This window comes from Triticum urartu, chromosome 4 (assembly GCF_003073215.2).
Source record: "Triticum urartu cultivar G1812 chromosome 4, Tu2.1, whole genome shotgun sequence".
NCBI classification, from domain to species: Eukaryota; Viridiplantae; Streptophyta; class Magnoliopsida; order Poales; family Poaceae; genus Triticum; species Triticum urartu.
Genome location: NC_053025.1, coordinates 471491277 through 471505343, shown reverse-complemented (window position 1 = coordinate 471505343; position 14067 = coordinate 471491277).

The following is a 14067-nucleotide window of genomic DNA, read 5'->3' as shown; positions in this document are numbered from 1 at the left end:
TACTTTCCCCAACATCTGCTAGTCTACCACTGAAAGAGTTCACACAACTTACTCAACTATGCCAGAGCCCATAATGGCTTGTGGCTGCACACAGAAGTTTCTAGGCATGAATAGTTACATGATCCCTTTGAGCCTGGGCGGCATTCCATAAGATGATCACACAGGTACTCCGGGATCTCCTAGGACAACACTGGATTCTCTAGGTGCCCGCAACCACTCCACCCAGATGTGTATTAAAGTTGCCACCTTAAGTTACCCTTAATTATTATCTCTCACAACTTGCATGATTCTCACATACCAATCCCCGTCTACGAGCATGGCTAAGCAATATGAGCATAACGTATATTCTCAGGGTGATCAAAGGTAATAGGTTCCTACCTCATGCACCACATAGCAGTAGCCACATGTTCCCAATCCCACTCATGCAATCTTTGAGGGTGAAACTAATGCATAATAAAACTGGGTATGAAAGAGTATGATCAAAGTGTAACTTGCCTTGCTAATGATCGGTAAACCCAAGAGATTCGTAGTAGCAAGCTTCGCACTCCGGAAAATCTATCGTAAAGAAACAACAGCATACATAAGTACTCAAGCATGAAGGTGCAAACAAAACCAAAGAAAAAGATACGAAAAACTCAAAAATAAGCGAATAACACTTTTAAATAGAAAACAAATTCTAGCAGTACCTAAATTATGTGGTTTAGGCCTAAATAGAAAGTTTAGGTCAAGAGCTTCGGTTTGCAAAAAGGATCAACTAAATCAGAGTTACGAAACTCAAGTTATGATCAAAAGAAGTTCAAATTTAATTCTGTTTGAATTCAAATTTTTAAAATTTCAAAAATACTATTAAGTTGGTTATCTGGATAGAGGGAAACATGATGAAGAACTTGGCATTGATTTCATCGAATTTGGACAAGCGAGTAAAAAGTTGTGATAGATTGAAAAGCAGGGGCTAAACTATAAAAGAAATTTAGCGAATAGGTCCCTGGCAGAAAATAAAAGAAAAATAATAAATCTAACGAACGAACATTTACTACAGAACCTGAACTGATGAATTCATTCGCTACAGAGGCTAAACTAGCGAATGTCCACTAAATTAAACAAAACTTTACAAAAAATAAAAAACACGTGATCTAATCTGGGCCCTTGGATCTAGATCGGACAGCAGAAGAGGGGCGGGGAGTTACCGCGGTAGCGCGGCGAAGTCCGGCGAGGCGGGATGGCAGCGGCGGCTCGGGTCTCGTCGGGGCAGCGGCTCCGGCAATCGTCGAGGGCGGCGTGGAGCAGCGGGTGCGGTGGTGGCGTCGGCGGAGGTCGTCGGTGAAGCGGGCGGCGGCTGCGGCGCTCGACGGCGGAGGCAGAAAAGTGCGGCGGCGGCGGCTGCAGTGGCTACTGCTGCTGCTTTGAGGGAGAGAGAGGGGGGCCAGGGCGACGGCTTATAAAGGCACGGGAAGGCGGCTACTTGGGGGAGGGGGCAAGGCAAGGCGAGGCAGCGGCGGGGACTCCCGATCGAAGACGGTGGCGAGGCCGTGCTCGCTCGGGACTCCGTCCCGAGCTCGGAGGCGAGCGACATGGCGGCTGGGCCGGCTGGGCTGGGCGCGGCCCAGTTCGGTCGGCCCAAACTATTAAAAAAACATTTTCCAAAAATAGAAAAAACACGAAAACTATAATAAATAAAATTTGAAAAATTCCAGAAAAATTCACATAATTATATGGCCTTATATATGACCTTGTGAACATTTTTCTTGCCTAAAATGCAAGTTTTGAAAATTCATTTTCCATACTAATAAACTACGCAATAAAATACAAATAAAATCAAATAAAATATTCCAACATTCAAACTTTAATTTCCAATATTTCTTTGCTGTTTTTGAAGAAGTCCTTTTATCTTCTCTCTTTATTTTATTTATTTGAAATAATTGGAAAAGAATTTTGAATAAATCAATTTGATCCAATTTTCCAAATTTTGAAAATTCAACAGTGGATTTTTGGGAAACCTCCAACTCTCTCAATTGGTCCTTGAGTTGCTTAAGGTTTCTAGGATCAAATAACTCAAATAAAACAAATGGGCAAAATGCATTAAATCATGGATGCATATGAATGATCTAAATAATAACATCCAAATTGAAAATTGGGATGTTACAAACCTACCCCCCTTAAGATGAATCTCGCCCTTGAGATTCGGGTTGGCTAGCAAAAAGTTGTGGGTGGTCCTTCCGGAGGTCTTCTTCTTGTTCCCAGGTGGCTTCCTCCTCGGTATGGTGACTCCATTGAAGTTTGCAAAATTTGATGACGTTTCTGCGAGTAACTCGGTTGGCGAACTCGAGAATCTTGACGGGTTTCTCGTCATAAGTCAGGTCACTCTCCAACCGAATTGCTTCCAGGGGCACTGTATCTCTCAGAGGAATATCGGCCATCTCTGCATGTCATTTCTTCAACTAGGAAATGTGAAACACATCATGAACTCCTGACAAACCTTCGGGTAATTCCAACTTGTAGGAAACTTCACCCATACATTCCAAGACTCTGTATGGTCCCGTGACATTTTGGGTCGAACGAATTTTTTTTCTGTCATACATGACACTTCTATGATGATAATTGTGACAAAACCCGGTATCATCATAGATGTGGTGGGCTCCTACTTCTATGACAAAAAATCATGACAGAAAATGGGCTTTTCGTCCTGGGCGGGCCGGAGACGCAGCTGCATGACATTCTTTGGGCCGTCCATGACGGAAAAACCGTGGTAGAACCGAGGGGGAGGAAAATTTCGGGGAGTTCCCGGTTACGGTGGGAGGTCGGGGGCCGAGCGATGCGCGTTTCTCTCGTACACGTACGCACGTGTGTGCGAGGCGTTGGCTCTAACTGAACCCGAGCGAGGACCAACACAAGTCCGTTTCGTCCGTTTTGCGGTACGCCACACCCCTCCCAATCAACAGGACCCCCATTTCAACCGTAGGAGGTCCGTTTCCTCCATCTTGCGGTACGCCAGACCCCTCCCGATGAACAGGATCCCGTTTTGAACATGGCCGGTCGAACACAAGGCCGTTTCCTCCGTTCTGCGGTATGCCAGGCCTCGTTTCCATCGCCTGTTCCGTCCAAGCCCTCCCGATGAACACGACGCATTCCGTTGCCTTCCCATGAACACGACGCATTCCGTTGCCTCCCCATGAACACGACAACGACGATGTTTCTCCGTTCCGACCCAGCCATGTACACGAGCCGTCGCCGTACGTATGCGCGAGTAGGCGTTCGAGACCCCGCCTGTATGTACACATACGTGGCCGTATTTTCTTTCTTGCACCCTGGCCGCTGTACGTACGTGTAAATGCTACGTGCGCGCCTCTACTACGACACGTGCGCGCTTCTACTACGACACGTGCGTGCCTCTGCATCGACCAGTATGTATGTACACATTCACGACCAGAATGACAACACTACGTACGCTTCGACCAGGTGGGTCCCGACTGTCAGGCACTTCCTTGCCTGCGAAGATGTAGCTGGTCGGTCCCAGCAGTCAGGGGGCGAATCGTTTTGTTTTTTTGCCCGGACGCACTTCCTTGCGTGCGAAGATGTAGCTGGTGGGTCCCAGCAGTCAGGGGGAATCATTTTTTCTGCAAAATATGGTGGCCCGTCCGGTGGGTCCCATTGTCAGGTGGAGGAATAATTATTTTGCATGTAATAAGGTGGCACTTCCTTGATGCGGCCGTGGACCCAACTGTCAGCCTCTCCACGTGCAGTCCACGTCCGATGGAAGCCGTTCCTTGACCATGTTGACCACGCCGCACCAGGAGCACCAGGGCGGTGGACGACGGCGAGGCCTAGGAAGGGGACGTCGCGGAGCCGGGGAAGACGCGGCAGTGGATGCCCATGCGTAGAGGAGTACGAGGGTTCACTTGTTCGCTGCGGTGTGAGGCTGTCGTCGCCGCAGAATAACAGGGGGTGTGGGTGAGTAGAGGAATGGCCTGGCCAGCGGTGGGAGTAGTAGGGGGCGGTGAGGCCTCCGCCGCATCGCAGCCGACCATGGGAGGCAGGAGCATGAGGCACGACCGGCGCTGGTTTGGGCGGCTAGAGCAAGAAGACCAGAGGTTGAAGAAGCACTACGACCGTTGGATGGACATCGCACAATCACTGGAGCTAGAATCATGCATTATTGACTAAGTTGACAAAGCCTTCCGTCCCCATAAACTTAGTAGGCCCACAAGTCAGCCTCCCACCAAGGTGGGTCCCAGCTAGCAGGTGGGTATTCATTTTTTTCAGCGTAATAAGGAGGCACTTCCTTGCGTGCGAAGATATAGCTGGTGGGTCCGAGCTGTCAGCAGCGGTAACATTTTTTCGCGAAATACAGAGGCCCTTTCGGTGGGTCCCTGATGTTAGGTGGAGGAATCATTATTTTGCGCGTAATAAGGAGGCATTTCCTTGCGTGCGGCCGTGGACCCAGCTGTCGGCCTCTCCACGTACAGTCCACTTCAGATGCATCTCGGTCGTTCACCATGTTGACCAGGCCGCGCCGAGAGCACCAGGGCGGTGGACGACGGCGAGGCCTAGGAAGGGAATGACACGGAGGCAGGGAAGACTCGACAGTTGTTTCCCACGCGGAGGGGAGTACGACTGTACAAGGGTTTACTGGTTCGTCTGCCGTCGCCAGAGAATAACAGGAGGTGTGGGTGAGTAGAGGGATGGCTAGGCCAGCGATGGGAGTACGGTGGGGCGGTGAGGCCCGTGCGGCAGCAGAGCCGGTCGCGGGGAGGAGGGAGCAGGCAGTCCCGCCGGCGCCTGTTTGAGCGGCTGGAGCAGGAAGAGCCGAGATTGAAGAAGCACGACGGCCGTTGGATGGCCATCCAACAGTCACTGCTTGTGCGTCAACCTTTTTTCAGGAAAGCTTCAAATCTGTGGAAAACAGCATACAAACCATTTGCTAATTCTTAAGGTTTTTTTGGAGCCCATATTCTTTTTGTTAGCATTACATCCCATATTGTGGCCACGGTTAAAAAATATACGAAATTTTGCATATTTCGGTGCGGTCCGAACTGTTTTTAATCCCGAAATTTTGACTCACATTCAACTGATTTTAAAAATAAATGTATATCAATATAAAATCCAACAAATTCTCCACGCATAAAAATTAATGTAATTTAAAATCTCGAAATGAAAAAAAAGATATTTGAAACTAATTGCCGGTTTGATGTGTTTTAAAAATGTACCGCCCATTTCTCCTTACTGATGGGCCATTTTCTCGGCTAGCCGAATGAAAGCTCTCCTCGTCTTGAAAGATTTGCAGCCCAACAGGCCTGACAAAGCGACTTACTTGGCAAATCACAAAAAAACTGGGTTGTGGCCGTGGACCCAGCTGTCAGTCCATTTGTTTTTTAGTCCATTTGGTGGGCTGGGTGAAACAATGATGTAGCATCTATGCAGCCCATTTAAATCCTATTTGCATTTTTCTCGAAAGCCGCAGACTTGCTGGGCTGGGTGAAAATATCATGTTGGGCTAGACGGAGAAATGTTATAAAAACATAAACACATGATTGCACGTCAGTAAAATCTTTGCAAGCTTATGTACGCAATCACTAGGAGTTAACTTGCCAAGTTATATATAAACAATTATTATTATTATTTTGTAAGAACTTTCAACTTACGAAATAAAATATCATTTTAATTTGATGAGTTAATAGTATGTGGGGTATTATTATTTTTTAGGCTAGACGTGGGACAGTTGAGTTGGTTCTAGGGGAAAGTACTGGGAGAAAACTCAGTTTACATCGAAAAAGAAAGTGGGAGAAAATTCAGAGACCTGCTGGGTCCACCTGAGGAGGGGAATATGTTGGGAAGAAGGAGATTCAAAGCACGGCAGCCGAGTGAACTAGTTTTTTTACGGACAAGTGAACTAGTTTACATACATAAGCAAATTGCCACTAAAAAAAGCAATCAGGTTAATGGGTTCTTAAAAGAAATATTTCGGACAAAACAGATAATTACGACACATAGGCTAATGCATGAAACACTCACATGATAAAGGTGCTTATAAACAGATAAAGTACAACATCTAGACCTTCCTGGCACGCTTGATCATGACGTTGCGGCTGTCCTTGTACTCGTTGGTTATGGGAAGCAGACATGCCCGCATGTCCAAGATCTGCATGTACATGTCATAGCATGTGTATGCGCCCTTGGCCGCGTAGGTTATGTAGGCTAGATTCATAGATATCTCCCACGTGTTCAGGTCGTCTTCTTTCATGTTGGCGTATCAGGGGTCGATGATGGTCTCAGCGAGGTCAACCACGGAGTCCTTCTCCTACCCGTTGCTGATGATCTTGTATTGCTTCTAGATGTCGACAAGCTTGTTGCACCAGATGGCCAAATCGTCGCATTCTTCCTTCTCTCCACCGTAGCGAAGGTGCAGTCGGCGCTGCCGATGAAACGGGCGAATGCTCCAGAACCTGGTGCAGCCATAGGACTGAGGCGAGGCAGAGCTTCACCGAGTCCGTATCGTTGGTGTACATCACATTCAACTTGGTGCAGCCATAGGAATGAACAACGAACTCAAAGGGGAACTCCTTGCTGAAGTCCATATCCAGCAGGCTCACCCCTCGGATCGCCATTGGAGTCTCTTCGAGTGAATGAGTGTGTAGGCAGCGGCAGCAGTTTGTTTTTCAACTCTTGGGGAACTGGATTCAACAGTAAGCTGAGTGTGTACAGGCAACAACAGTTACTACCCCTCCCTCGTCCGCTGCACGCCCGGCAGAAGATGCACCCTCGGCCACATGTCGGTTCACGAGCGGGTCTGTATTGGTACTATAATAACAGGAGTTAGTGGTCACTTTACTTAAATTTAATTAGCTTTAATAGAAATTTGTACTTAAAACAAGCAATGCATTCGCTCGTTCTATCAGTGCCACAGGATCAACATGCACAACAATTAGAATTATTATTCTCAGGACGCACACGATCATCACATTTGTCGCACTTTCACAAAAGATAATACTACCGAGTTTGAACTGTTTGTTATGGTTGTTGTCCTCTGCATCACCATGTCGTGTTTCCCAGCTTGCAAGATTCAGAACCAACAAATAAGATCCAAATAATAAGTACAACAAAGACGCCTACACATCTCATTGATTCCTAGCTTGCAAGATTCAGAACCAACAAATAAGATCCAAATAATAAGTACAACAAAGATGCCTACACATCTCACTCATTCCCAGCTTGCAAGATTCATAACCAACCCATTAGAGCCTTTTGATAAAGTGAATATCGGGATTAAATCCATCTTGGCTAGCCATGTCATACAATCGAAGAACTTGGCGAATGCTCTTGACCGTCACAACATCTGTAGTTGAGTATTCCTGTTTGCACAGCATGTTTGCACAACACAAATAAGGAGACAGGAGAGCATGATTTCGCTTTAATAGCGGCCTCCTTGAACTCAACCTCCAGCTCTACTTGGATGAGGTATGCCTGGAGTTCCATGATTCAATTCATGCGCCTTTTTCTGCAGTTCACCTGAAATGAAGCAAATATTGCATCATTCAGCTAGCAAGAAGTACTTGCTCTTGTGAGCTGGCAGGTTCTTCTTTAGTAGTTGCACTAAAATTGAGGAACATTAAGGTTGGTTGTCCGGCTCATGTAAGGTGCAACTATAATTTTCTTATCCTTTTATGCAGTTCCACTAAAATAAAGTGCCATTGTGGTGACAGTGATGGCTCCATCTCGCAAAGGCTAATAAAATGTTGCACGAGATTACCAGCAGAACTTGATGGAGATTTTGGAAACTCCAATCACCATTTTGTGCAGTTCCACCAAAATTGAGAGATGTTACCCACGTGACATTTTAGTTGAATTGCACAAGACACTCATTCCAAAAAAGTGTTTTCTGCAGTTCACCAAAAGGTCACAATAGCAACAAGGTGAAATGGATATCCCTATCTGCACAAAAAGATAGAAAGTAAACAGTTGCTGGTCAATAAGAATATACGAAACATATACAAAATGAAAAGAAGCATCTTAATTATGTTCATGGCAATCACGCAAGGACAATAGAAATTTTAAAACGTCGGCGATGCTTCATGTTACCAGAAGCATTACGTTCAACAATGAGATTCCTCAAATATGGGATTACTTTAATGGTGGCATTGCTTGTTTACCAGACATAGTAAATCAACAGCAGCTAAAGAGTTGGTTTAAGGGCATGGGACCGTGGGGACAGGAAACCAGGACACTCAGCAGCGTAAAGGAGCAACTTACTTATCATATTGGGGAAAACAGCAGGAGTGCCATTGTACTATGTGAGGGAAGCAAATCTAAACCTGGAGACCTTTTACTATGTGAGGGCAGCAAATCTAATCCTGGAGACCTTTTACTATGTGAGGGCAGCAAATCTAATCCTGGGACCTTTTACTATGTGAGGGCAGCAAATCTAATCCTGGAGACCTTTTACTATGTGATGGCAGCAAATCTAATCCTGGACATACTCTGTTGACTTGTCCACCAGCCGCCACTTTCTATCCTTTTTTCAACCAATAATAGATCTGTTCCTTATCCAGTTTGTACTGCGTTTTCCCATTATTTCCCTTTTCATCCAAGAGACCGGTTGGGTATCTGGTCTCTACTACTTTCAACATATTATTTCCTCTTTGAATCAAGTCCTAGATTCATGCTACAACTTTCCCCCCTTTCTTCGTTGTTTGAACAAAGCCCTAGATTCAAATGCATGAAGTAGCTTTACCTCTAATAATACTAAAAATTTAGGTGGCTTTAGAAGAGCTGATGGGAGTAGAAAAAGATGCACATGCAGACACGTGGGGAGCTGGGGCAGTAGAGCAAGGCCGCTTTCGAAGAACTTATACCTGAGGGTCGCCGGGATGTCGGCGGCGGCAGGTCGGATCTGCGGACAATACGGCAGGGAGGAAGAAGGGTCGGAGGACCTCCCGAGCCGGCCATGTGTCGGAGAGAACGGCACAGGCAGAGGATCGGGCCCCTCCGGCAGATGTGGGTTTCCTCCCTCGGCGGCGATGACCGCGTGAACGATGAACCTTTTAGTCCTCTACGCACACCGGCCAAAGGGATCCGACCGGATCTGTGACCAGCGGTGAGCAGAGAGAAAATGTCGCTACCGCTGTCTTGTTTATATCTGGAGAGGATGGGAGAATGAAGAGAGCAACCCTAATAAAGCAAGCGCTCAGGCCCCTGTGTCCATATATAGTGGAGTGTATCTTTTTTCTCTCCACAACAAGCGTTTCAATTTGTGTACGTGGCATTAAACAAAAGAAACTCTCTATTTAAGGTGACTACTGTACGACTCCTACTTACTACTAGTAGAACTACAGTATTGTTCACTTGTGCTCCCCGCCCCTCCATTCATTGAACAACCCCACGGGTGAATAAACATACAGTAAGTACAGTATTTATATAGAACGAACAAGCTCGAATTGTTTTCGCGTAGTTAAAAGTTGAGGGCGGGGCTTTTCCCGGGCAGTACGCGCGGCAGTTTTCGGGTAGGGCTAGAAGACTATTTTAATTTTTTTTTTAAAACTTTGAGACGGCCACATAGCATGTAGCCGACCCCAACGATTTTAAGCTTACAGGCATGGTACACGCTATCCTAGACTACTATACACATGAAACTGCCACATGAGCGTCCGGGCTGCGCTTGGCTCTTCGCCTCTTCGGGAAGTCGAACAATGATGGAATACTACTGCACTGGAGGAGTACTACAATACGCTTCTGGCCATCTGACACCGATTGAACTGCTGCATGTCCACCGCGTGCGGGAGGGAGAGCGTGTAGCGAAAGCTTCTCCTAGTCTTGCCAGCCACCACGCTCATGGGTGAGGGATGGACGCTCCTGCCTTTGCGTGTATGACAGGTGGGCCCTACAGGTGTGTGGCCAACCTGTCTTACAGCCAAAGGCATGTGCAGTTAAGTCCGCGAGGGAGAGGATAATCAAACTTCTCGTTGATGTACGAGTTAACGCGACACATCAAAGCATTGCACTCGATATATTTCAATAATTTGCGTGTGTGACTCCCAGATGCAGAGGCCGGGGGTCATCATCCTCCTTTTCAAGAAAAAATAGACGCGTGTGTGAGAGGACGAGTGCGTGCGTGCACCTCTTCTCTTCCTGTATAACGTACTACTAAACTCAGAGTACAAATTTTTGTGGGTGGCACGATGGTGCGTGCGAGAAGTCCCGAGATATAGGTTTAATGCATTAATTGCAATGCATACATGCATAAAGTACATGCATTGGTCAATTTTCTCTTAATACTTGCATGCAATGATTTAATGCACCTTGGAATCTGAACATGTGTTGGGGACAACCAAATTGAGCCTTATAAAATGTAAAAACTAAAATTTTGAGATAAGCCCTATAAAACCGGAAAGGAGGGAGTAGAAAAAGAAGTACTCCATCCGGGAATAGTGCCGTACTTCAAAACTAGAACCGTCAATAAATTTTGAGCTTGCGTCTCGTCACATTCCAAATTACTCCACGCTATATTGAATTGCAAACTTGTTCACACCGATCACAACCTAAACGGTTTCCCACTTAGGAGCGTATTAGTACTCGGTTATAAATACTAGTATGCCAAGATGACTGCACATTCCTCCGCAACTCCTCATCCACAAAAACAAACAAGTCATTCAGCATCCTTCATTTGCGTCTGCCATGGCCAGCGTGAGTTCTGGGTCGAGAGATTGCCACCAAGGAGAGGCGAGCATGGAAGCGGAAGCACGAGAGATGTCCCGCCTCGCTGCGAGAGCAGCCGACATGTCCCGCCGCGCGGAAGTAGCAGCACAGAGGTCCCGCCGTGCCGCTGAAGCTGCACGGAGGTCCCACCGCACCGTCGATGCAGCAGACTGGTCCGGCCGTGCCGCGGAAGCAACAGAGATGTCCTGTCGCGCCACGAATGCAGTAGAGATGTCCCGCCGCGCCGCGGCGGCCTGGGAAAATTTCTCGCGGGCACGCGACGATTGTTACAGGCGCATGCATGCGATCATCCATAGCCAGACGGATCAGATCTCCGGCTCGGCGAGGTTGCAGGACGACATGGTAGCCTCGTTTGAACAGGCTACCGGCGTCATCCGGCAACTAAGGAAGGGCAATGAGAGGCTCCGGGCCGAGCGCGACCTGCTGAGGGAGAAGATCGTCCGAAGTGCAGACCTGCAGGAGGAGACTAGTGCCTTATTGAAGAAACTTATGGACGAGAATGATATGCTCCGCAACGAGCGCCAAAGGCTGGTGGAGGAATCCGTGGATGTTCTCAAGCAGTGTCTTGAGGACATGAAAGAGCTCATTGCCGCTCGCCGCGGAGACTAGTTTCCTGGTTTCTTTTGATGTAATAATCGGTTTAGGATGTGGATTGTGTCGTCGGTTGTGAAATGTTGGGTTCTAGCGCGGATGTTTGGCCTTTGTTGGCCTCTTGGGATGTTGCGATTTCAATCTGGTAGCTTTTAGTCCTTCGTGTTAGGATGGAGTTGTGCTGAACTTCTTGTGAATTGTGGTGGTTTTCAGTAATGAAAATCGGAAGGGGCAAGCCCTTCTTTGATCCAAAAAAATTAATCGTCCTTATATATTCATCAGTCTTGCTATAAGTCGCAGTAGATGCTATATAGGTCCGTCGGATCTTACATCAAGATCCGTGCTTTCAGATTTTCTTTTTTCTCTGAAATCCCAGTCGAGTGAGACATAGCCACGCCATTAAACAGAGGCTCGGGCGCCATTAATGGAGACCTTGGGAGAGAGGTGGACGGCAGATGGAGGTCAAAGGGCTCTCCTCCCGATAAGCACGCGCAGGGGTCTGATCGCACGCCTCTCGTACTCAAATAGCTACCTTGCACGTCGCCTCCTAGCTAATAAAAAAGGGGACGCGTGGCGACACGTAAATGGTACTAGTAAGTAGAACGCCCATGGTTTCAATAATACTTGTGTTTCCGATTGTAACGTGACATCACTTCTTGCAAAATGACTATGTTGATTGTTAATGTGTGCGCCTTCGCAAATCGGACTGCAAATTTACCATAGCATGTTGGTGCCATGTCATGGCACCAAGCCAAGTTTCATTATTTTCATGCGTGTTTTGGATTTACAGGAATTAAAAAACTAAGTTTCTCAATGTTTCCAACCCAGCCACGACGCCCACAATTTTGAATTTCATTCCCATTTCTTGCATGGAACCTAGAAATTTACCCGAGGACACACATGTGATTTTTCAACCAACTTTGGTGCACTGGAACATGTGCTTGTATTTCAAATTTGAATTATGCACACAAAGGTGACACGTTCCCTCCCAGAACCACGAGCCTTCTTGAGATAAGCTCCGATTTGCAAGATGCTTATACCAAAATTTGTTCCTATTCGGCCAATTTTTTTTACCACGACATGGTACTACCATGACATGACACCATGCCAAGTTTCATGATTTTAAAACAAAGTTTCTCAATGTTATCGACCGAGCCACGATGCCCAGATGTTTGAATTTTATTCTCATTTTTTGCAAGGGACCTACTCCCTCCTTCCATCTATATAGGGCCTAATGTGTTTTTCAAGACAGCCTTTGACTATTGACAAGATTAATAGCACATGAGATGTATACTATGCAAATTATATTATTGGAAGCTCCTTTGACATACAAAATTGAAGGTATGCTTTGTGTAAGTTGCATGTCATATATTATTGCTCTAACGTTTGGTCAAAGTTAGCCTCAAAAAACGCATTAGGACCTATATGCATGAGAGGAGTCGACTTCGAGAGAACGTGTTTGTTCGAGAGACACCGAGGAAGACTACTATATATCGATGGTGCATGTAGGCGGGAATTAAACTAAGGGATGGTCTTATTGGTTTTGGGGGTATAGGGGAAGAGTGAGAGGCGGGGGGTAGCTAGAAGGAGATTGTTAAGTGTGAGTGTGTGTTTTACCCATCTAGGCGGAAGTTATGTGCACAAAAGAGGATAACGATTCGATGTGGCGTTAGGATTGAGGGTAATTAACTATGTATGGAGACATAGAGACCTTGAACGTGCATGTGTGAGAGATATACCTGTATATGTGGGATGTGTGTGTGCGCGTGCGTGGATGATCGAGATAAAAGAAAGAAGACATAAGTCATAAGATCAACGACATGGGAGAGACGTATCGGTATGACAATATGCATGCATGTGAGAATGCATGGAAGAAGTCCCGACAATTGAGCATGTGTTTTTGTCTTTAAGAGATAGTGGCATGGGCTGGAGCATGCATCTATGGCGAGCAGAGGGAGTGAGGCGCAATGATTGTGCAAAAGAGACCAACCTATAAATGCATATGTATGGATATACATATATAGTGTGGGTGATAGGAAGCAAGACTCCGTGCGAGAAAGAAATGTTGACGGAGAAACTACAGATAGATACAGAGATGGAGATGCTAGCTAGAGGGACATCCGCTAGTTTGGGTGTTGGAGATGACCGTCGGGTGGTTCAAAGGGTGAAGTTATATATGTGTGTGAGAGGGCACTTGACTGCATGTAGAGAGAAACATATGTAGTGTGCGTGATAGGAATCAAGAGTGAGGGCGAGAAAGAAGGTTGATGGAGAAACAGATAAATAGAAAGATAAAGATGCTAGCTAGTGTGCGTTGGAGATAGGAGTCGAGTGGATCAGAAGGCTGGGTTATGTGTGTGGGTGTGAGAGAGATAGAGAGAGGGTGCGTGTGAGTCACATGCAAACAGATATCAGAGAGAAATGAGATCCAGAGAGACGGAGTTTTGTGTCTGCGAGAGAGAAAGATATTTCACAACGAGAGTGATAGCTAGAGAGACATACGAGGGAACGCAAGATATCTCTAGGGAGAGAGGGTGTGTGTGAGCGACATAAAAGAGAACAATGGAGAAATATGAGACCCTGGGAGACAGAGTTTGTGTTTGTGTGTGAGAAAGAGACATTGATGAGGAAGAGTCGTAGGTTCTCATATCTAAGGAGCAAAAGACATCTCTATATTAGGGGTGTGCGATTGGCACACATGGGAATAGTAGAGAGAAATGAGACCCCGGGAGACAAAGTTTTGTGTTTGTGTGAGAGAAAGAGATTCCG